The sequence below is a fragment of the Schistocerca americana genome, chromosome 4, assembly GCF_021461395.2.
Source record: "Schistocerca americana isolate TAMUIC-IGC-003095 chromosome 4, iqSchAmer2.1, whole genome shotgun sequence".
NCBI classification, from domain to species: domain Eukaryota; kingdom Metazoa; phylum Arthropoda; class Insecta; order Orthoptera; family Acrididae; genus Schistocerca; species Schistocerca americana.
This window is the reverse complement of record NC_060122.1, coordinates 389,593,853-389,618,198: the sequence shown is the minus strand read 5'-3', so window position 1 is coordinate 389,618,198 and position 24,346 is coordinate 389,593,853. Positions and strand designations below refer to the sequence as shown.

At 39.4% G+C, this 24,346-nt stretch overlaps 1 protein-coding gene across 3 annotated transcripts in view; it reads right to left on the bottom strand.

Annotated features, from left to right (window-relative positions):
- LOC124612514 (proton-coupled amino acid transporter-like protein CG1139) overlaps positions 1-24,346 on the bottom strand; it is a 945,634-nt gene that overhangs the window by 168,807 nt on the left and 752,481 nt on the right. Inside the window, exon 1 of one of the 3 annotated variants that reach the window (XM_047140767.1) lies at positions 22,709-22,736. The exons of the other annotated variants lie outside the window; for them this stretch is intronic. The gene's annotated coding sequence lies outside the window, so the exon portion shown is untranslated. Of the gene's footprint in view, positions 1-22,708; positions 22,737-24,346 lie in introns of those variants that run through there. 3 annotated transcript variants of the gene reach the window in all.

Genomic DNA, 24,346 nt, shown 5'->3' with positions numbered 1-24,346 from the left:
AAGGAGGGTATGACCGGAGCGTGGCCGGACGCTGGTCTCCAAAGACATTTGTAGGAAAGGGGTACTTTCACGCCAATCCTTGAAGATTCTTATTAGCAAAAGTGAGGTAGCCGACCAGGAGAATTAATTGTAGCGAATGGTAAGCAAGGGAGTGTCAAGGAGGTGAGAAAAATGGACGAGGAGGCGAGTGAGAGATTTGGGTGGGACGGTGGAGGCGGCAGTAGTCTGGGCTGTACATGGGTGGCGGAGCACGAGAACGGTGTGGGTACAGAGCTGATTGAGCATGGGTTCGGCAAGGAAGCAGCATCCGACTGAGGAAACGATAAAGCGTTTAACTATTTTGTTTGCTAATTGTGACTTAATGGGTGTGGGTGGACGGAATAATAAATAAGTAAATAACAGATGTGACGGGATGGCCTGTTGAGCTTTCAATAGCAAATTGGATTAGGGCGTGCTAGCTCTTAAATTCTTTTAAAAGTAGCTGCGGTAGCTTTTACTCGTTGATGTCGTGATTCGTGTCATTGAGCATGAAGATGGAAGCTAATGCTTCCGAAATGTGGCAGTCTTAATGTGATGAGAGTTTAATGTGATTAACATCACAACCGTGGGTGAATTTAATTATCTCTTAAATTCTTAAGTTACAGCCGTGACCTCATTTCCATCGAGCTATAGAGAAAATTATAATATTTATACTTTTCTTATTCTAACCCATTGACTTGTTATTGAATAAATCATAGACTATACTCCCATTTGCATTAATGTATTTTCCTCTCAGTACTTAGTTTATCTTTTTGATTTCTTTGTGTTTATACGTAATGTCATATCCAGTTTTATCCATCTAATATTCTCCGTCGGCCGCTGTGGCCGAGCGGTTCTAGGCGCTTCAGTCCGGAACCACGCGGCTGCTACGGTCGCAGGTTCGAATTCTGCCTCAGGCATAGATGTCTGTGATGTCTTAGGTTAGTTAGGTTTACGTAGTTCTAAATCGAGGCGACTAATGACCTCAGATGTTGAGTCCCACAGTGCTCAGAGCCATTTGAACTATTTTTTATCATCTACTCGACTGTTACACGTGGTAGCCTTTCAATATTTGACCCTAACGTCACATTAAGGCTCACAACTGCCCTGACCAATTTCTTTCCGATTGACTGCACTTGACTAACGCTTTTGTTTTCTTCGTCACAAAACATGACCAAAAACCAATATAATATCCTGCCCCTGAAAATGCTTGCCACAATTTCTATGGCCATAAAGGAGATAGCGATAAAAATCACTTTTGTGATTTTTTAAATTTTCATCCCACAGTGACAGTGATTTGGCAGTTTTGTCGCGCGCTTTATGTGTAACGTGTCATGCACTGCATAGCAGCTATTGACGGCATTACGGCAATTGACAATATGTGAGATATACAGTCTGTCGACCCTCATTTGACGTTCAATCATTCAAATACGTGACAGTTACCTGCAACCGTTGATCTTACCGCCTTGTACCGTCACTTCACTAATCTCTCATGATTGAGAGGTAGTGGTCAGACGGGGAGTAACAAGCAAAGGTCAAATTACGCTCGGGGTGCGGTAGAGATTTAAGTTCATGTCCTGTATCTGGAGTAATTCTTGTAGCCCAGTTATGCCACGAAGCAATGTTTCGGCTACTTCCCGCTATACGAAATAAGCCTGTCGAATCTATTCTAATATATCGATACATCATTTTCAAATGATCTGAGCCATTTATGAAACTACAAGAGGGAGAGAGAGCAAGCAAACGAAAGAGAGAGAGATAGAGAGAGAGAGGGAGAGATAGAGAGAGAGAGAATAAAAAGAGGAGGAAGAGATGGGGGTTGTTGTTCTTCAAATTTACATTGTTAAGAAACATTATCTATGTGAAAGTTGCTTATCCTCACAAGAAAATGGTCTCGATCTCTAGAGCGCTAATAACGTCGCTGTTGGTCGCCCTAAATCCAAACACACATTCTTCATTGCTGGTACAAGTTTGAGGAATGTTAAAGAAAGACCTGCTAAGGCAATCATAACTACTATTACCTTTTATACGAATCGAAGAAATTTACTTACCACTGTGACCGTTACAAAGCAAATCGGTAAATATTCACAATGCGGATTTGAAAATCACTACTGTAGTACATGTGACGCTGCTGAATGTGGTATAGGAGCGTCTTTTGCAGTTTAAAAAGCATGTCGGTGCTAAATTTGAAATAGGGCAGAGCTTAAAGTCGTATTATTATTCTGAAGGTTTGATCTGATGCAAAAAAGTGCCAGAGGGAAACCGTAGTGGTAAATTCACTGCACATGATCTCATCACGTGATCTCATCATTACTGACGTGTAAATAGCGGTTATATTTCTTTGTTGGAAAGATATCTTGCATAAGTTTTTCCGTTTTCGACACAAAAGTAACTAGCGTTTTGCAAAACTGAAAAAAATAGATCATTGGTAATAATATATGTGCGTAAAACATTAGCCTAACAATGAGTCTGTAATGGGACACCCTCCTCTAACATCACCTATCTTTAATAGAAATAGCCGATACTAGGAATATTTTCGAATCTTGTATATGTGAACATTATCTCAGACGTTCCACTAAAAGAATTTCATATGATTTTGTATACGATGTATTATATTTCAAACTAGAATGTACAAAAACAAATTAATTTGTTATAATCGATATGTATTAACTCTGTATGCATAGTTAAATTACTTTTCTTTTAGAAATATTTGAAATTACGAAATATCTGGTACACTTAAAATTCATATTATTAACTGCACAATTTAACGCTAATTCTTAAATTTGTTTCTGGATTCAGAGACAAAATAATGATATAACTTGATGATGATTCTTCTTTTGTCAAGAAGGTTCGTAAATTCTGGTGTTTTGCAAACTCTTTGGCATATTGTTAGTACCGCAGAATGAGTTAGTAGTGGTGGCCATCCATGCCTCTGATGGAATTGGACGTGTTTTTAATTTTGGTAATAACAATGTGAATTTTTGTTCTAAAGCAGAGATTGTAAATTCAGTGTGGTATGGAAGAACGAGATAAAATGAAAAAGTCATAGAAACAAAATTACTTAATCAATTATCTAGTCAACTGGAACCCACAAAGTTAAAAAATTTCAGCCTCAAGAATCTACCCCTAGACGTGAAGAACTGCAGCCAACAAGGAGAAAATGAAGATAAGTAACAAAATTATTGGTACATTTTACTCCTTAAAGCGTTTGAAACAAAGCAGTTAATCCTTTTGAAGAGACTAAAAAACTACTGGTGATGTGTGGGAGGATAATATTACAAGTCCTTGTCTGATATTTTGACTACACTTCTCAAAGCTTCTAGGATTGGAAAATAAACTATTTCTGAAAGTTTTTCATCAAATCCGAGCACTGTTTTTAATATTACGATGTAAGAGAAAATTAACGAAAAGTGAAGTGCATGACAACGAAGACCAATGATTTGAAATTATGGAAATGCAGACATGTTTGTATGCAGAAAAATACGTGGAACAATGCATGTTAGCCAGAGAGATAAATCACATTCAAAGCCATGGCGACTGCAATATGAACATAGGATGTTCACTTGTTTTCCATAAATTAAGGCGAAATCATGGATAGAAGTCACTTTATTTACATTAGTTTCGACAACTGATAGGCAAAACATAATAATAATAATAATAAATTTGAAAACATAAACCAGATGACACGAGAATTGAGTGTCTTGTTATCGGAACCCAAAACTACCACATGCAAACTAGCGGATGTGCCATCCACTTACATCGGTAAAAACTCCATGTTTGAGACGTGGGCGGCAGTTCACTGTGTCTAATGCAGTAGTTAATAATCTGACATATGAACGCCTGGAAAGAAGTGTTGCGTAAAAAATTTCCCTCTTGCAATCAAGCGACAGATGTACATCTCGTCGTCCAGCGCATCCAGACGCTGAAACGCTTGAGCGATTGCGTTATCTCGCGTGTCGTGCCATTCGCTTGGGCCACAACTTAAAACGTCTTTACGGCATGTACCGAGAATTTTGCCAGCCTTTTATTAACCATAAATTTCTCCATGAAAAGCACTGAAACCTGTTGTTATGAGGTTCGGACACTGTAGTTTCTGCATCACTCCTTTAGAGTTTCCGCAATTTTCTGTGCGGTTACGTACTCCTACTTAATTACCACTGTCTATACACCGCAAACGACGAAAGGTAATTGTGTTCCTAGTTACTCTTAACGGTAATGGCTTTCCCGCGATAAACAATTCGAGAAGCACGTGTAAGAAGCCACGCATAAAAAATTGCCTCTAGGCTATTCTCCAAAAAATCTTTTACTTTTGTACAACGTAGGTTACCGGTTGTTAACTCACTTTCTAGCACACCCAGGATGTTGAAACAGTAGTCGTTTGTGTGCAGCGACGGGTTAAAATGACCATCCAGTCATACACATTCAGGTTTGCCGCCATTCTCCCCCTACTTAAAGCAAATGCGGGGATGGTAGCCTTGAAAAGGACGTAGCTGAATTCTTTCCCAGTCTTTGCTAAATCCGACGCGACATTAGAATTTAATATTTCTTCCCTTCTTTATAGTGTGTGCATTAGCAAAGATACAGTTACTCAAACGTCGATCGGATCTAATGCATGCAGCACACATGATAAAATTTCTAAAATACAATAAACAGTACCAGTATATTTACAAAACTGAAAATGTGTCATGTTAAGCTGCTCGTAGAGGTACGTCTATATTTTTATTTTTATTGTGAGAGTAGTATCGGGAATATGGCTAACCTTAGCGATATCTAATTTACAGAAGACAAAGTACATTGTACAAAATATTTAACTCTAGTGTGTAGTGTTTTGTATGAGCTGATGTAACTACTTTCCTTCCACAAGTGATAATTTTGCTTCCCTACATATACCAAAATTTAGCACATTCCAAAGACATTAGTCATTCATTAGTTGCATGATTGTGGTAATCAGTGTACAACTTTTGATGTCAGGCAACTGGTGTAAGTGATGTATTTTACATTTATAAATTATATTATATAATTTCATTTCTAAATTGTTTTCTCTGTGTTAACGGAACACTTATAGCATAGGAATGCGCTTAATGACTAAAGGTTTACAAGAATAGTAGTAAAATTTTCGATGAAAGTTTGTCTTGTAGGTCGGTCTGTTCGTTCAAAAGAATGTCAGCATGTTCCATCATATAGGTAAACACTTGTGTTTCTTCTAAAATCTTTAGTAGGCCGACTTTTTCAGAGGTGTGTATGATCGACAGACATTACTTTATGTCACTGTCTGAGTGTTTCTGTTCTTTTGTATATGAACTGAATGAAAATCGGTTCGTGCAGGTGAGATTCAAATGTTCTCCGAATCTTGTTTTAAAATTTTGTTCTGCCTGCCCCAGGTATATTCTTGCATAGTTGTTGCAGTTTCACATGACATACCAGCGTGTAAATTTGCTGGATTCTTCTAGGGTAATAAATATTTGTGATAGATAGTATTATACCGTGTGTTCTGAAGCTTGTTCTCAGGTTGATTTTTTCGAATTGCAAATTTGGTTCTAGTATTTGAAAATTTTCCCGATTACGGTAAAACCGTGAACTGAGCTTCATTGCCCGCCGGCGTGCCGAGCGGTTCTAGGCGCTTCAGTTTGGAACCGCGCTGCTGCTACGGTCGCAGGTTCGAATCATGCCTCGGGCATGGATGTGTGTGATGTCCTTAGGTAGGTTTAAGTAGTTCTAAGTTCTAGGGGACTTATGACCTCAGATGTTAAGTCCCATAGTGCTCAGAGCCATTTGAACCATTTTTGAGCTTCATTGTTGTCGCGTGTCTGTGGTAGCGGAAATTATCGTGGACATTGTTATTTCTATTTGTCTTAGTGTTTCTATTTCGGATGTTAAATCGATCGTCTGCAGCGTAAATGACATCTAGCCAATATTGTGCAGTCCCTATCAGTACAGTTTTTATCCAAGTATCCATAGCTATGTCAAATGAAAAATACAGGCAGTATTTGATGACAGTAAATTCCACATCAGCCATAGTTCCTGCATATTTTTTCTGATGAATTATTCACGGAAGGCTGCAGTTTAAAGAGCTGATCTGCAATTCTTTGTTAACCATCACGTGATTCAGTAAAGAAAATCGATTGTTGCCTGTAATGAAACCGTTACAGTTTTCACGTCTGCTATGACTGGATGGTAGTATTTATTATTTGTGTGCGTAATTGTTGGAGCGAATTGCTGGCGGTCTTCCTTACTTAGGGTGAAACAAAAGCTGTGAAATAATCTAATATTCAAGTCATCAATCAAACCCTATTATTCCTGGTAGGGTAATTTCTTAGCGGTACTCGAGACAGATTCCGACTTCTCTAAGACAGACAAACCGGTGAGTCAGTCCGGTTTTCAGAAACTTTTGTTGCAACCCATCGCAGCTAGGGCTTCAGATCGGTCATGTTTTGTACTGAACTTTTTCCCTTGAATCGCCATTATTTTCCTTAATTATTTGCGCAGGAATTACAGTACTGTAACATACAGTGCTGTTTATGTCTTGGAACTATTTCCTACAACTCGCTTCAACTAATTATTTATTAAAAAAGGTAATGATCGACATCGTTTTATTCACTTATCTCATGCGGCTCCCACAACAAGTATGTGGCGATACTGAAGCATCAAAAAATTTTCCTCTACTGTTTGATAAGAAAAGGTGGAAGTCTGCCTTGAAGTGTTTGTTTGCCAGGTAACAGTTTATCTGCTGTACCATCACTCAGTGTCATCATTCTCACAGCAGATAGCTTCCGTTTGCTATTGACCTGAATACAGTTTTATGTTGCAGCCTTTCTGTCTCGGCAAGCCGACTAGTGCTCATGTTCATGTGCTTAGGAAAATAAGTCTTACCAACCACGTAAAAATTTTCTCAAAATTGTAATTAATATGCCAACATTGTAGATATTACTTGTTCATCTTGTAGAGAAGAGAAGCTGTTACACTTTTTTAAAAGTGAATTTAGGTTTATATCTTAAACATGTTAATGTACCATAATTGTTTTTGGTATCTAAAGTGGTTTACTATGAAAACGCTTATTATTCTCGTGAAAATAATTTTGGTTGTGAGTGTGCTTTATTTAAATTTCACTACTGCAATTTCGCTCTTAAAGCAATATTCAGGGGTTAAAATGCTGATCGCTTGAAAATAGGCTTAAGCCCAATTTTCAGTAGGAGAATTTCAGTACAGTAAAATTAGTGGCCAAGTTCTGGTGATTAAAAAAAAATATAGCTAGTCTGCGAAACTAGCACAATTGATTACTATAAGTGTCTGTTTATGCAAATATTTTTCTGTGTCGTTTAGTTGCCGTATAGCATATCCTACACTTTTCAACTGTTTTTTGGGATAAAGAGTCATTCGGAACTAAATATTTCACACGGTGCGAGGCCTTGCATGACCAGTACATGTGGGATACGTTTTCGTGTTTGAATGCTGAGAAAAGTTTCGAAGCATCCTGTTTGGAAGAAATTTATCTCCATGGATAGAAAGTTATGAGATATTGGATCGTTAGGAGACAAGAGTGCTGACCAAAGTTTTCAAAACAGAATTTTTCACTCATTAGAACTCGAGCTGATGAGTTGGTTAGGAGAAAGTCAATCAAGAAGCCCAGACAGTGTGTGGGTGAAATGTATAGCCCGAAGAAGACGTCTGGAAAGTGTTGATGGAGCAGCAATTACTTACACGCACGCACGCACACACACACATACACACACACGCACAGAGAGAGAGAGAGAATAAAATTAAAAAAGGAACGGGAGGCCAAGCAAGGAGGACACATGATTTTGAACTCAAAGCTCCGTGCTGTTAATGGCTTAACCTGTACAGTACTGCAGCGCGGAACTTCGTACAATTTGAGTTTTACACGGAGGAGACTTCTTTCAGCCTTGATTTTGTATTCAACAGCCGAAATAGCCACGCCAGGAGCGATAAAAATACATACGCCACACTTGTCTCACATCAAAGTATCTAGGCACATATTAGCAGATATTAATGAGATGTATGTCCAACCTTCGCTTTTATGATGACTTGAATTGTGCTGGGGACACTTTCAATGAAGTATCTGGATGTCTGTGGAGGAATGGCAGCCCGCTCTTCCTCAACATCTGAAGCTAGAGAAGGAAATGATGGTGGATGCGAAGTCGACATTGTGACTCTTCCCAAAGGTGTTGGGTTCTGGTCGGGACTTTGGACAGGACAGTCCATTTCACACAAACCCACAGAGGCTGCTTTGTGGCAGGGTGCAATTTCATACTGGTGCGAACGATCGTCGTCCCAGAATTGTTTCTCTACTGTACGCGGCACACAACGCTGTAAAATGTGCTTCGTCCACATTTAGAGTTTTCTAATAGTGGGGCCACGCCCTAATCATGAAAAACACCCACATACCATAAGAGTACCTCCTTCGTAATTCACTGTTGGCACCACACATAATGCAGGTGACGTTATCCAGGCATTCGCCAAAACCAAACCTTTCCATCGGATTGCCACAGGGTGTAGCGTTATTCAGCACTACACATTACTCTAACGTCATCCCAGTGGCATCGATCTTTACACAACCTTAAGTGTCACTTAGCACTGTGCGACAATTGTACCCCAACTCCCTATGCGCAATCATTGTGCTGCTGTATTGGTGGTAGCACTTTGGAACTCACGAGTGATGCCTTCTGCTGATTTAATAAGATTTTCACAATAACTGTCGTCAATGCCAGATGATCGCTGTACTCCAGTACATGTCTACCTTGTGTAGGTTCAGCTGTGGCTGTTCCTTCGCGTTTCCACCTCACAGTGACATCACGAACAGTTGACCTGATCAGTTTTACAAGGCCCGAAATGTCCCCGCCGGGTTTGTTACTCAAGTGATATTCGCCTGCCCGGCTAGCCGCGCGGTGTAACGCGCTGCTTCCCGAGCGGGAAGGCGTGCCGGTCCCCAGCACGAATCCGCCCGGCGGATTAGCGTCGATGTCCGGTGTGCCGGCCAGTCTGTGGATGGTTTTTAAGGAGATTTTCCATCTGCCTCGGCGAATGCGTGTTGGTTTCCCTTATTTCTCTCAGTTACATACACTATGTCGGCGATTGCTGTGCAAACATTGTCTCCACGTATGTGTACACCATAATTACTCTATGAACTTATGGATAGTATGCCACGACGAATACAGGCACGCATCAATGCGAGAGGACGTGCTACTGGGCATTAGAGGAACCGGTGTGTACAGCAATCTGTAGGTCTCACTGTCTGGTGGTACTACATGCAATGTATGGTTTTCATGAGCAATGAAAAGGGCGGATGTGATGTTTATGTTGATCTCTATTCCAGTTTTCTGTACAAGTTCCGGAACTATTGAAACCGAGATGATGCAAAACTTTTTTTGATGTGTCTAGAAGCATTTAGGTTAACTAATTATTTACTTGAGTTATTTGTAAATTATCTGTATGAAGCAGTTTCTTTTATTAATTTTAAACGGAAAATCATTCCTTGGTGTTCTGCAAAATAACATTTGTTTGGCCACGAACTGGCTTTAGCCTTCTCAAGCCATCTTCAGGTGACAACTGAATGTCGCACAGATAAAAATGATGTTCGACATATACAGACATTATTTGTACAGGAGATACATGGATGACGTAGTGTGTTTACAAATAGGAAACATTACATTTTTGTCACATAGAAATAATTACATTAACTAAAAGAAGGGAGGAAACAAAATTTTATAAGGAGACACAGTAACAACTGATGAGAAATAAGATGAATTTACGATCTGAATCTCGTATTTGTAAAGAGCATTTAATTTAACAGAGGATAAAAATGAAACCGACTCAGATTATTTAACACTAAGTTGTAATTATGTGACATTTATTTCTCGATTTCCATTACTTCGTGTAGGGTCATCTTTCTGAATTTATTGAAAGACTGTGCTACTTCACATTGCACATCAAATGAATGGTTTTCTTTTATCACTCTTACATACTACATGGGTTCAGTCGATGCTCTTTATGTCTTCCTAAGGTGAAAACGTCTTGAGTAAATGTTTCCAAACGGCCTTCAGTTACTAATTGTGATTTTATTACAATGTACTATTCATTTACAGCCCAGGGAGCTTGATACCAATTTTACACAATCACTATTGTGATTTGTAATAAAATAGTGATTATCTACGCGGCGGTTTGTTTCCATACAATTTTTACGTAGGTAATACAGTCACGACGACATCACAGTCAATAGTGAAAAAAAATTAGGATTTAAGCTTCCACTGATCTGAAATTAACCATCCTGCAAGAAATATTGCCACAAAAACCTGTGTTTATTTTCGTTTTATTAAATGAAGACATTCGTTCGCCGCAGCTACCACTGCAACGGATTCGTCTGTTGCTAGATTGAGGATCTTGTGAGTAGGCACGTGAAAGATCGTGTGTAATTATTTGTATTCAATATCCGCATAATCTTACGAACAATGATGAGCTTAAAAGCTATCGCGGTTTAAAGCAGTAACAAACATCAGTATTAATCACTTTATCTGTGTCAAGATACATCTTAATCTGTGAACGATAATCGACGTGCCTGGTTCATATCGTTTAATTGATCATTATTATTTGTATCGTGGTATAGAAGCTAGATTCTGTCTTACATTCAGGATATGCTGCTCTTCATATTTTCTGTGATTTCTATTCAGTAAAACCTGTGCTTAATTATTGCAGAAGCAGTAGTAGTAGTAGTAGCCTAGAGCTTTCTTTCTCCTTGTATTTGAAAATTAGCACTTTCTGTCATAACTGTGAACAGCAGAAAAAGTAAAAGTGGAACTGAAAACCACAAATAACCGTCAGAAGTAAACCCGAGAACAACTAAGAAATGACATCAGTCTCTCGTGTTCGTGTCTGAAGTATTTCAGGAGAAAGTTTTTATATTTTCTTAGTGCTTCAGCCAGGAAATATTTCCACAAATACCTGAAAAAGTTTGCTTAGAGCAATCTCACGTCAAAGTCTTATTTTTCTGCAGTACGACATTGATTTGTCTTTATTGTATGCGCTTCATGCTCAATTTTGACAAAAAATTCTTTCATCCTGCAGCTTTTGCTGACTTCCGATGAAATTTCTGTTATTTAAAGTGAAGTATTATTCTTTGTCAACGAGATTGTCTTTGTGATATAAAAACTGGGTGCATTTTTTTTAAAAAAAGGGACAACATGAGGAGATGTATGAACTTACGTCTGTCAGCTTTAGTTCGCATATATTCTCCTTCTGATCTTGAGAAAATAAGTATGCTACTTAGTGTTGAGGCCGAGTATTTAATTATCTAATTCCTGATTTATGCCATGGCGGTCAAAGTTCTCAAGTCACGTAGTACAATATGTTAACTGATACCTATTTTTCTTTCTGTAGGTAGTAGTACACACGATTTCAAATTCATATGTGATTGTGTAGCGCATTTATAGCTCTCAGTGGTAAGCTGATCATCCGGTTATCGGATCTTGCAATGTCGTTGGAACACTGACTACATTTGTACAGTTTGAAAGCAGGTGGTGGCTATGCCAAAGAAAGAACGATCATGTGATATAGCCTCAGATGTGGACGTAATTTGGCTTATTACTCATGGCGTACTTTTACTGGCTCTGTACTACGAAAACTCGACACTAAGAAGAGAATTTTCAGAGCTAAACGCTTCCGTTTTCAGTAATAAGTTTGTGTTCTGTTAACTTGTTGAGCACCCGTATTTTAACCTTAGTCGTTTACGTAGATATCATCCTATACCAAGTGCTACGATATTTCCGAGTAACCTATTTTATTGAACTGAAAAGTCATTTCAGTGAATTTTCACTGCAGACAATAAGCTTTGTGGAGTAGTAAGTTTCCTTATTATTCAGTGAGCATCAGTTTTGAAGCCCTCCAAGCATTTTTCATAACAGGATAATTAAAAGTTTCATCAGAGTACAACTACTAAGAGAAGATTTAAAGTATTCAGTTTAAAGATCTTTCCCATCGGAATAACAGATTTATAATTTAATGTATTGCCTAGTTAACAGTGTTTCTAATACTGTGTTGTGACTAAAATGTTCGGCTTACATCCGAGTCCACTGATAGCCTAGTTTCTAAGTCCCCATGCTAATAGTTGAGCCAGCTTTAAATTCCACATTACAATAACAATTACTCAAGGAGTGAAACTTTCATTCTTATAATTTGTGTGTACTACAGTAACTACAGCTGCAACTATTCATACTATAATGGATTCAGTTATCACATGTCTCATCTGAGTTAAATAGTACACAGAAGTGAATGCTCCTTGAGAAGACAAATTAAAAGCAGTACAAAAGATACAATTACTTGAAAACTGTTCAAGGATACTAATTTCCAATAACTAAACTGACAATAGAACCCGTTGTCCACGTTAGTAATGCTCCATCATTAGTAATCATTTACCTATATTGATCATTAGCTTCCTACTGTAATGCACAGATCGTAAACTTTATTGAGAGACACTTGATAGACTGGCGACCGTTTCCTTTCACGAATTTACAGTTTCACTGATTACTAATAGAACCTTTGTTCGATTCCCGTTTGCTCTGCTATTGCTTCATTTCATTACAAATCTTTAGAGAAACTAAACAGTCCGATATCTTAATCAGCATACGCAAGATCACGGTCAAATTGAACTCCTTTCACAGGAGTAACATTACCGATGTGTTGCTAATTTAGCAGTAGCCACTAGTGTTATACGTCTGGCCGCTTGACGAGGCATTCTTTATCCTGTTAGCCACAACTTTTTTATTTTTTATTACTTCATCCTCCACGCTCCATATGGCGGGGGGGGGGGGAGGGGAAGGGGGCTGTTAGTGGCAGAGTACTGCGCTCTTAGGCCAAGAGTATTCATAAATAGATAACAAAGGTGACAGAAAAATGAAAATAAACGTACCAAGAGCAGTTACCAAAACGAGTATACAGGTAATGCACGGAATGGCAACTGGCTTACATGGTTAACCCCATGTACGTAAATGATCAGATTCAGATGGTGAGGCCATCAAAAGTAAAAGAGGAATCAAAGGAGGAAGCTTACGGGAAAGAAGCTTACGGAAAGATAACGACAGCGTAAACAAATCGAGTGATATGTTCAGTATTTCGCAAACAGAGGAAGAACCATTGGAATCACGTGATGTAGGGTAAGAGCATGAGGATACGGCGGAACAGGGAAGTGAAAAACCATTAAGCATGAAAGACCTATTAAAACTCTTGTCTACCCAATTTAAAGATCAGAGTAAAGCACAAATCAGTAGCATTAACAGTCGAATTACGGTACGAGTTTGTGGTCTTGACAAAACACAGACAAGAGGTATCAGTAGCGTTGAGAATCAAATGAAAACACACAGTGTAAAGATCAATAAACAGATAGGAAAAGTAGATGAAAAAAAAATGGTTCAAATGGCTCTGAGCACTATGGGACTTAACATCTGTGGTCATCAGTCCCCTACAACTTAGAACTACTTAAACCTAACTAACTTAAGGACATCACTCACATCCATGCCCGAGGCAGGATTCGAACCTGCGACCGTAGCGGTCGCGCGGTTCCGGACTGCGCGCCTAGAACCGCGAGACCGCCGCGGCCGGCGTAGATGAGAAACTAGGCGTTTTGAGTACTGCAATCAAAGACATAAAACTTGAAATAAATACCAATGTGGCTACTATGCAGGGGCCAGATCAATTATATCAATGAAAGGTTCAATTTAGAAATTATAACGATCCAATAAACGGTAGAACCTTCAGTAGTAATGAAAGCGGGCGAAAGCGTCTTCGGTTTGAAAACCGAAATTGTTGGCGAATGTAGAAATGAATTCTCACATTGGAGAAATACTGTCATTGATTCTGAGAAAAAATAAGCAAACAGGTTAATATTTGCGAACAGAAGAGTGACCAAAAGACTTCAGAAATTCAAGACAAAATTTACGACCCTCAACACAAAAGAAGAGATCAGCCAAATTGTGTCAATGCTGGGATACCTCGTAACAAATTATTAGATGGTGAAGAACGTTTTGATCCTGCTAAAAAACGTACTGGCTGGCCCACATTGAATTTTCTCAAAAATTGCGAAAGGATTTTTCTTGAATATTTAAAAGACGAGGAAAACAGTAACGTACATATCAGTGCACTAGCAGAAGACGCTAAACGATGGGGGCTGAATTTGAACACTGATCAGATGACATTTGATGAATTTAAGCAAAAATTTACTGAGGAATACTGGTCAGAACAAATACAAGACTGTTTATGGCGAGAATTCATAATGGCCAGACTGTTTGACAATAGGGACAGAAATGCTTTGAAAGATTTCTGCGAATCCTGGTACAGAAAACTGACACACTTCAGAAGTACACGATACGAACTCGAGATCATTTGGGAGCTCTGGAAAAAGCTGCCAGAGAATTCGAGGAGATACATAGGAAGCAATAATAAAAGCTTTCACGTGTTTCTAGAAAGAACGGAGGATGAATATCATTGGAGAAGTAATTGTGAGTATGGCCAGAATAACAACAGGAGTAATCGCAATGACACCCAACAAAATGACGGCAAAAGGTTCGTCTTAGCAGTGGTGTACCTTAGGTATGTGGCGCACGCTGGCAAGAATTTAAAACGGCGCGCCCTCTAAAGAACAAGGAAGCAAAGAATGCACCTCCTTATCAATACAGAGAGATTGATATTCTCCCTTGTCCCAAGGAAATGTGAAGGCGTTTCTTGGCAATTATATATATGCAGTATTGTTAATTTACAGAAATTTAAGACAGAACGAAACTAATTTACAGCCCAGAATCAAAGGTGCTATGAAGGATTAAGAAACAGAAACACACATTTAAATACAAAAACTCGTTATATTTTAAAAAGTCTATTTCAAAATACATTGAGTTGCTAGGAATACTGTATCAAATTTAACTTAACGCTGTTACTAAGCTCAGTTAATCTACTTAAATGCCACTTTCCTGGCTTTGATTTTCGCAAAATTATCAATTAATTCCTCTAACTTAAGTTTCGCTGCCTCTTCATGTTCAGTCGACAAAATGGCTAAATTTGACAAACATTCCTGTACCATGCTTTATTTTACTGAAGCTTCACTCACAAGAGGTCACCTTAACAGGAAGTGTTAAGTAAATTCTAAGAGCTATTTGGATATTCGGATATATATCTTCTAAAGAAAGCTCTTGAATCTTTTTAAGAATGTCAGGTGGTGCTGCTTTTTCAACATCGTTAATATGTTCTTTAGCTTGCATTCGAAAAATTTCCAAGAGACAGCTCAACTACATCTACATTATGTGAATATTTAATCCCAAAATGTGCAGCATGTTTAAAAAGAACATCAATTGGCTCTTTTTTTTTTAGAGCTTCTCCCATTAGAAAATAAAATTCTGAAGATATTGAAGCCATTGCCTCATACCTCTTAGTGAGTTCTGTCAGGATTTGATCGTAAACCAAATTTATTTCCCTCTGAAACTCCTGTTTTGAGTCGATGTAGTCATCATGCATTTGTTTCTTTGAATCTGAAAGACGTTGGCTTAAGATCTTCCGTCTTTTTTCAGCAAAATTATCAGCGATACCTATTTCTTGCGCTTGCTTTGTTGCATAGTCGATTTCTGGACCAATACCTTCATCTCGGATTTTCTGAATCGTATTTGATAATCCCTTTATCATTTTGCTAGCATTGCCGACTGCAACTGTCTCTTACTGAAGTGAGTTGCTGATTTTATCAATCGAGACTAGAATCCTTTCTCACAGATGCAAAAGACATAGGAATTTGAAGTCGATTTGCTTGATGAGTCCTTGAGCCCCCACTGACGTATTCAGGTTCGATTTGTCTTGGTTAATATCAGCCATTTCCTCCAGACTAGCATACTGTTCGTTCAGCGTTCTTTTTAAAGCGGTGACTGCTCTTCGTTTGGTTGACTACCTAGTGTCACAATGACCCTTCAACGTAATATCGAAGTTACTTAACACAGCTTGCCATCTTTCTGTAGAGCCAGCCGGCCGGGGTGGCCGAGCGGTTCTAGGCGCTACAGTCTGGAACCGCGCGACCGCTACGGTTGCAGGTTCGAATCCTGCCTCGGGCATGGATGTGTGTGATGTCCTTAGGTTAGTTAGGTTTAAGTAGTTCTAAGTTATAGGGGACCTGCGACCGCAGCAGTCACGCGGTTCCGGACTGAGCGCCTAGAACCGCACGGCCACCACGGCCGGCTGACCTCAGACGTTAAGTCCCATAGTGCTCAGAGCCATTTGAACCATTTGAACCTGTAGAGGCACTGAAGAAAGCAAAAACGTTTTGAACTGTTCCAAAAAAAGTAATCATTAGAGGCGAAACAGCGGCAGCATGCGATCCAATAAGGTTCAAACTATGTGCTGCACATGGTACAAATCGAGCACTATCATTTTGTTTGAGGATCTGAGCTTGCACACCGATATATTTTCCAGCCATATTGCTGCCATTATCATAACCCTGACCTCTGCAATTATCAATACTTAGCCCATCTTCTTTAAGTTTTTTAAGAATGTCCACTGAAATGCCTTCAACTGTTTTTTCATTAGGGTTGATAAAGTCAATGAAACTTTCTTTAACTTGACACTTCCCATCTGACAAGTCAACAAATCTAATAACTTGGCTTATTTGCTCAATGTGAGCACTGTCTGGTGTGCAGTCAAAGATGATCCAAAAGTATTTTCCATTTTTTTATTTGATTCAAGATTTTCTGCCTCATGTTACTTCCAATTAAAGTTATGAGCTCATTTTGGACTTTAGGGGAAAAGTAACTGAGTGCCATTTTATTTGATTTAACGTATGCCATATGTTCTGCTAGTTTAGGATGATAGTGACTTATTACTTCTAATGTGCTTAAAAAAACTCCACTACTTGACTCGCCAATGATTTCTTTCTTTGCTGTTCCTCGAAGTGGTTGATTATTCTTAGCACAAAATATAATTACATCTATGACTACTTTCAGTATGTTCCTCCATTTCTCTACCTCCTTCTGAATACTTTGGTGAATTTCATCATCTACAGTTTTCTTTTGTTTTAGTCGGTTTTGCAAATCTTTCCACTGCATGCAACATAACCTGTGGCTGGACCAGTTTTCGTGATTGTAAATCAGAGGGTTTAAGTGTTTCCAGTCATTGAAGTCTTTATTAAAATCTGAAAATGAAAACGACTTTCCACGATGATCCTTCTCAAAGAGGAGACAGGGAAAACAAAACAGAGAATCTTCCGACTGGCTATAAAGTAACCATTGTCTTCGCACACGTTCCCCATTTGTGAGCTTTTTGTAAAACCACTTGCCATCGAAACGTCTATCTCCATCCGACACGGGAAACTTGAAGGTAGATACGTCAACTATTTGAGGGCCACGTTCAACTAACACAATTCGAATATTATCAGTAATCAGTGGGTAGCTAGGCCATTTTTTATCAGTAAAAAGTATTTCATCTATTTCTGGTGAACAGTCTTCTTCTAGTGGGTCAATTATGACAACCAATTGCTGATCTTTCCTCATCTAAAGAACTAAGTGTGGAAGATTCGTACTCCTGATAGTTGTTTTCTGAAACGGTGGGGCTATGTGATGAGAAGTTGATGGTTGTGGTTGGTTGTCATCATTTGTATTTGGATGTCTTTCCGTATCATCAGATTCAAAATCGGCATTACTCTCCTCTTGATCTGTTGCAGTGTTGCGTGTGTCCACCTCCTTGTTGGGTTTTAACCAATTTTTCAAGTCTCCTTAAAGGAGAACTGCAGTTCTTTCCTTTTCTTTTCTTAGTTTTTTTAATACATTTTCAGATAGTTTTTTAGGTCCCATCTCTTTGTTGTATGAAAGGAAATGTTTTAACTTGGAACTAAATATAAATGAAAATAAAGTGAACCTATTGAAACATCCCCTTAGAAAATTTTTATAAATGACAGTGCTGGAAAACCTCTACGTTATTTGATTTTCAAACAGCTGAGCAAAACTGAACGTACTCAGACATTTCTCTCTTTATTTATTCTGATCATTACTAAACTGACACAATATTTTTTTAGCGCAACGCAGTCTGACTTTCAATAATCCCTACAAAAGAATGGCCCTGACTAACAATACCCTATACCTTCAGTGAATCACTTACCTTACAAAAATCTTCGTTACTCGAGCTACTACAATACAGCGAGCGCCAATACTGCCAGCTAAATAAAGGATTCTAACTGCTCAAGGCACTAACTACTGATAGGCGTAGTTAGCAAATGAAAGATTTTGATAGAGGACAAACAATGTATTTACCTTAATACTGTTCAAAAGCCATAATATATATATATATATATATATATATCAGTTCATGACATCCAGTCTTACAAACTTCGTTTTTCTGACGGACACACGTCCAGATCGTCCGCTCTCAAATCTCCGCCATCTCTCTTCCCACATCCACCACTGCTGGCGGCTCACCTCCAACTGCGCAACGCTACGCGCTGTTCACATCCAACTGCCCAACACTACAATTGCAAATATTCCAACAATGCAAATCAGCCACAGACTGCACACAGCACTGTCAGTGATTTTCATACAGAGCGCTACGTGGCGTTACCCACATAAAAACCTAAACAGCCTACTTACACTATACACATAATAACAACAATAGCAGATGAATAATTTTTAATGGGCCAAACACAAAAGAACCCTATGGGCTCATGTATTCTCCCCAGGCCAGGCCGAATCTAGACGAGATAATCAGACTTGTCATGTCGAAACTTGCCTTGATTTCTATCACTCGTAGTTGACGTTGCTTAAACCCACATGCCAAATTTCAGATGCTCAGACAAAGTGGAAGTTACCTAAAAGAAATCACGGAAGCATTTATTTAGTGTGTTGGCGCTTACAAGGAAAGGCCGGTCCACACTTTACGATTTGTCTGCACAGATAATTGCGCAAATGTGTGTACACGCAAAAGATTGCCGCAAATCAGATATTAGATTGTAGAGCGTACTCAGGAGCCGATATAGACTCAGATCACAATTTAGTAATGATGAAGAGCAGGCCTAAGTTTAAGAGAACCATCTGAAAGAACCAGTCGGGAATTAAATGGGATACCAAAGCTCTGAGGAATGATGAGACGCGTTTGAAGATCGCGAAGACAGTTGATACTGCGGTCGTGAATACCAAAGTAGGAAGTTCAAGTGAAGAAGAGTGGACATGTCTAGAAACAGCAATCACAAATGTTGGGGTGATAAAGATAGGAACAAGGAAGGTAAATACGAAGAAGCTATGGGTAACAGAGGAAATACTTCATCTGATCGATGAAAGAAGGAAGTATAAAAATGTTCAGGGAAATGAAGGAATACAGAAATACAAGTGACTTACGAATGAAATAAATAGGAAATGCGGGGAAGCTAAGGCAAAATGGCAGGAAAAATGTGAAGAAATTGAAAATGAAATGATCGTCGGTAAGACTGATTAAGCATATAGAAAAGTGAAACAACATTCGGGGAAATTAACCCGGCAGTTAACTAAGCTGGTCTGTCAGATCATAGAGAAATCTTCACATTAATACAATGTCTGAAAATTGGTTAAAAGAAGTCACTCTGTCAGCACACATAAAAGACAGCAAGAAGAGTCGTCTGATGGTAATTATAAATCAACATAATCTGTAAGGGTCTAAAAGAACAGCTACGTGTTTGACGTTTGTGCGTCCCGTTTCCAGGCGCGTGCACTGCCGGGTTAAAAGCAACGGTGGTAACATTAAGAGTGCAGCGGGAATTCCACTGCTGAGCGTAAAGGAGTGGGCGGATAGAGGGGAAGCATACATCGAAGGACTCTATCAGGGGGAAGACGTGTCAGATGGAGTGCTAGAAGAAGAGACGAGTGTTGAAAATGAAGACATAGGGGATCCAGTATTAGAGGCAGAATTTAAGAGCGATTTGGAGGACTTGAAATCAAATAAGGCTGGGGGGATAGGTAATATTCCATCGGAATTTCTGAAGTCATTGGGAGAAGTAGCAACCAAACGGCTGTTCAACTAGCGACGTACCATCAGACTTTCGGGAAAATATCATGCGCACAATAGCGAAGATAGCAGTGTGTGCCACAAATTCCTCTTCTCCCCAATTCTATTCAATACCTCCTCATTACCCATCTAATCTTCAGCATTCTGCTGTAGCACCACATTTCGAAAGCTTCTATTCTCTTCTTGTCAAAACTATTTATCTTCCATGTTTCACTCCCATACATGGCTACACTCCATGCAAATACTTTCAGAAACGACTTCCTGACCCTTAAATCTATACTCGATGTTAACAAATTTCTCTTCTTCGGAAACGCTTTCCTTGCCATTGCCAGCCTACATTTTATATCCTCTCTACTTCGACCATCATCAGTTATTTTGCTCCCCAAATAGCAAAACTCCTTTACTACTTTAAGTGTCTCATTTCCTAATCTAATTTCGTCAGCATCACCCGACTTAATTCGACTACATTCCAATATCCTTGTTTTGCTTTTGTTGATGTTCATCTTATACCCTCCTTCCAAGACACTGTCCATTCCGTTCAACTGCTCTTCCAAGTCCTTTGCTGTCTCTGACAGAATTACAATGTCATCGGCGAACCTGAAAGTTTTTATTTCTTCTCCATGGATTTTAATACCTACTACGAACTCTTCTTTTGTTTCCTTTACTGCTTGCTCCATATACAGATTGAATAGCATCGGGGAGAGGCTACAACCCTGTCTCACTCCCTTCCCAACCTCTGCTTCCCTTTCATGTCCCTCGACTCTTATAACTGCCATCTGGTTTCTGTACAAATTGTAAATAGCCTTTCGCTCCCTGTATTTTACCCCTGCCACCTTCAGAATTTGAAAGAGAGTATTGCAGTCAATATTGTTAAAAGCTTTCTCTAAGTCTACAAATGCTATAAACGTAGGTTTGCCTTTCCTTAATCTTTCTTCTAAGATAAGTCGTAGGGTCAGTATTGCCTCCGTGTTCCAACATTTCTACGGAATCCAAACTGATCTTCCCCGAGGTCGCCTTCTACCAGTTTTTCATTCGTCTGTAAAGAATTCGCGTAAATATTTTGCGGCTGTGACTTATTCAACAGATAGTTCGGTAATTTTCGCATCTGTCAACACCTGCTTTCTTTGGGATTTGAATTATTATATTCTTCTTGAAGTCTGAGGGTATTTCGCTTGTCTCATACATCTTGCTTACCAGATGGTAGATTTCAGGACTGGCTCTCCCAAGGCCGTCAGTAGTTCTAATGGAATGTTGTCTACTCCCGGGGCCTTGTTTGGACTCAGGTCTTTCAGTGCTTTGTTAAACTCTTCACGCAGTATCTCCCACTTCATCTTCATCTACATCCTCTTCCATTTCCATAATATTGTCCTCAAGTACATCGCACTTGTTTAGAGCCGCTATATACTCCTTCCACCTTTCTACTTTCCCTTCTTTGCTTAGAACTGGGTTTCCATCTGAGCTCTTGATATTCATACAAGTGGTTCTCTTTTCTCCAAAGGTCTCTTTAATTTTCCTGTAGGCAGTATCTATCTTACCCCTAGTGAGCTAAGCCTCTACATCCTTACATTTGTCCTCTAGCCATGCCTGCTTAGCCATTTTGCATTTCCTGTCGATCTCATTTTTGAGACGTTTGTATTCCTTTCTGCCTGCTTCACTTACTACATTTTTGTATTTTCTTCTTTCATCAATTAAATTCAGTATCTCTTCTGTCACCCAAGGATTTCTACTAGCCCTCGTCTTTTTACCTACTTGATGCTCTGCTGCCTTCACTATTTCATTCCTCAAAGCTACCCATTCTTATTCTCCTGTATTTCGTTTCCCTATTCCTGTCAGTTGTTCCCTTATGCTCCCTCTGAAACTCTGTACAACCTCTGGTTTAGTCAGTTTATCCAGGTCCCATCTCCTTAAATTCCCACCGTTTTGCAGTTTCTTCAGTTTTAGTCTACAGTTCATAACCAATAGATTGTGGTCAGAGTCCACATCTGCCCCTGGAAATGTCTTACAATTTAAAACCTGGTTCCTAAATCTCTGTCTTACCATTATACAATCTATCTGAAACCTTTTATGTGTAATTTTAACTGGTACATCTGTTATAAACAATATGGCAAACAGCCAAATCCCCTTAGATAGCATATCAAACGTTACTGAAATAAACAAGGTGCTACAATTATCGAATACGAGTATGTTCATATTTATTAATTTTAGTAAATGAAATATAGTTGTGAGAAAGAAAAATTGTATGATTGGGATTGTAGATAAATGAGTTCATATTATTTTGCATAATCAAAAGATAAACTCTGTTTTTTACGTACTCGTTAGCAACAAGACCGATAATTTTAGTATCTTCCCTAGGGACGCTTTTGGCGACACCTATGTCGATCGAAACTTACAGTGACATATGCATGACTTTCCACTGATTTTGATATGTATGTATTGTTATAATGTAGTTTTAACTACTGCTACGAATTTCAAATAAAAAAAATTGACTGCGGAAAAAAATGAACATAAATTAAGCAGATATACGTAAGAAGCGTTAAATTATAAATAGTGCGATTCTACAGTGAGGAAAACGGGGAAAATGTTTAACTGCCTGATAAAATAAGAGTTTCATTCAAACATGAAAGAATCGTAGCTGCTTGTGAACCATGAGCATGAGCACAGGAAACATATTGCTATTACAGAACACTTGACTCACCTTCCTTGATGTACGACCGAGCGCTTCCTCTTGCTACACAGCCACAGAGGAACTGGGACTAGTGTCGGCACCGAGGTCCTTTTGCGAATTGGCGACAGACGAGACGGGGGTGCGTGTCCGGTCTGAGTTACCTCCGCTCGCCAGCTAACACGAACACCTACCACTACGAAGGTGGGTGGCGATTTTGAAACCTGATGGTAAGCCGACCAGGATGGGGAGGTAAGTGAGTCGTCACTGGCAATGAGCTTTTAAGTGCTAAATTATTTCTCAGTATGGTAACCAGGTAATGCCGAAAGTGTACATGTTGCGCTCAGCATGACTTGTTCTACGTGGCTCTCGTAAGGCCTCGTGCTTCAAAATCCTCACCCCCAAACGTTTGGGCAAGTCGTAATTGCCCTGGCCTGGCGAGAGTACAATTAAGCCAAATGGATCCATGTTCCTTCAAAACCTCAAATCTGCTAATAAATTGTCGACTTAGCGGAGATAAAAGAATTAGGTAAAAAGATTTGATATAGCAATTACCACAGCAAAATTAATGAGACCAGTAATATTAACAACGAATCTTGTTTATATGTGTTTGTGATAATTGTTATTAAATAAGTCTAATATGTCTTTCTGGGTACTTTGTTAAGGTAATATTTTGCAACTGTTGTCATAAGCTAATATAACAAGTAAATAATATTTACTTACCGTGAATATAGTGCATACGTTTACTTGCCCAATTAAGCAAGAAATATGTCAACTGGATCTGATCACAGTCGTACTTTATGCACTTGCAGGAAGATGAGGATGTCAAAACTGGTTTGCAAGGTTATGTGCTCTCGTGCTCTGATAGAAAAGTTCATGGAGTAAGGAGATTCAGCTTGGGAAATATATATTAGCTGAGCACTGCCAAAAAATCAAGAATAAATTAGTAGTAGTAGTAGTAGTAGTAGTAGCAGTAGTAGTATTTTTCAAAAGTTTATCTATAAAGATAATACCGGCCGCGGCGCACATTCTGTTTCGAGCAGACTGCACATCTACGCCACAGTCTGCGTTTCTTGGACTGGTCACTTGGAGTGATGTGAGGAAAGCGCCTCCCAGTAAAGCGATGAGAATTCTCATCATCGGAGAGCCTTCCTTTACTATCTCTTCTCCGTTCTGTAGAAAATTTTTCCACAATATCTCGTACTAGACTGGCCGCAGCGCAGCGTTATTTTTTCAGAGGGTGGCGCGGCGCTCCGTCACGTCATCGCCTGCAGCCTTTGGAATTTGCGCCCCTCTTGCTCTTGCGCCCCTAGCGGGGGCCACTCCTGCCCCCTACGTACACCCCTGCGCCTTAGTATGGTTCAACGAGGTAGGAGCAGAGGTCGAGCTACCTCAGCCGCCCGCGTAAGAGGATTTGCACCGCGACATTACCCCGACAACAACAGCGCAGAAAACTGCGGACCAAGTATATAAGGTCCAAACTAACGCGGAGAGGTTTTCATGGCCCAGTCGCAAGAAACAGTACCAGCGTAGATGTAATGTACCTAGTACATGAATGAGAGACTGCGAAACGCAACAGGTCGCTGCAAGCAAAGCAACAGATGTGGTCAGGAATGCGTCACGGCAGGCAGGCGCTGACACGTACTGTATACCAGCGTGCTGACAGCCCGC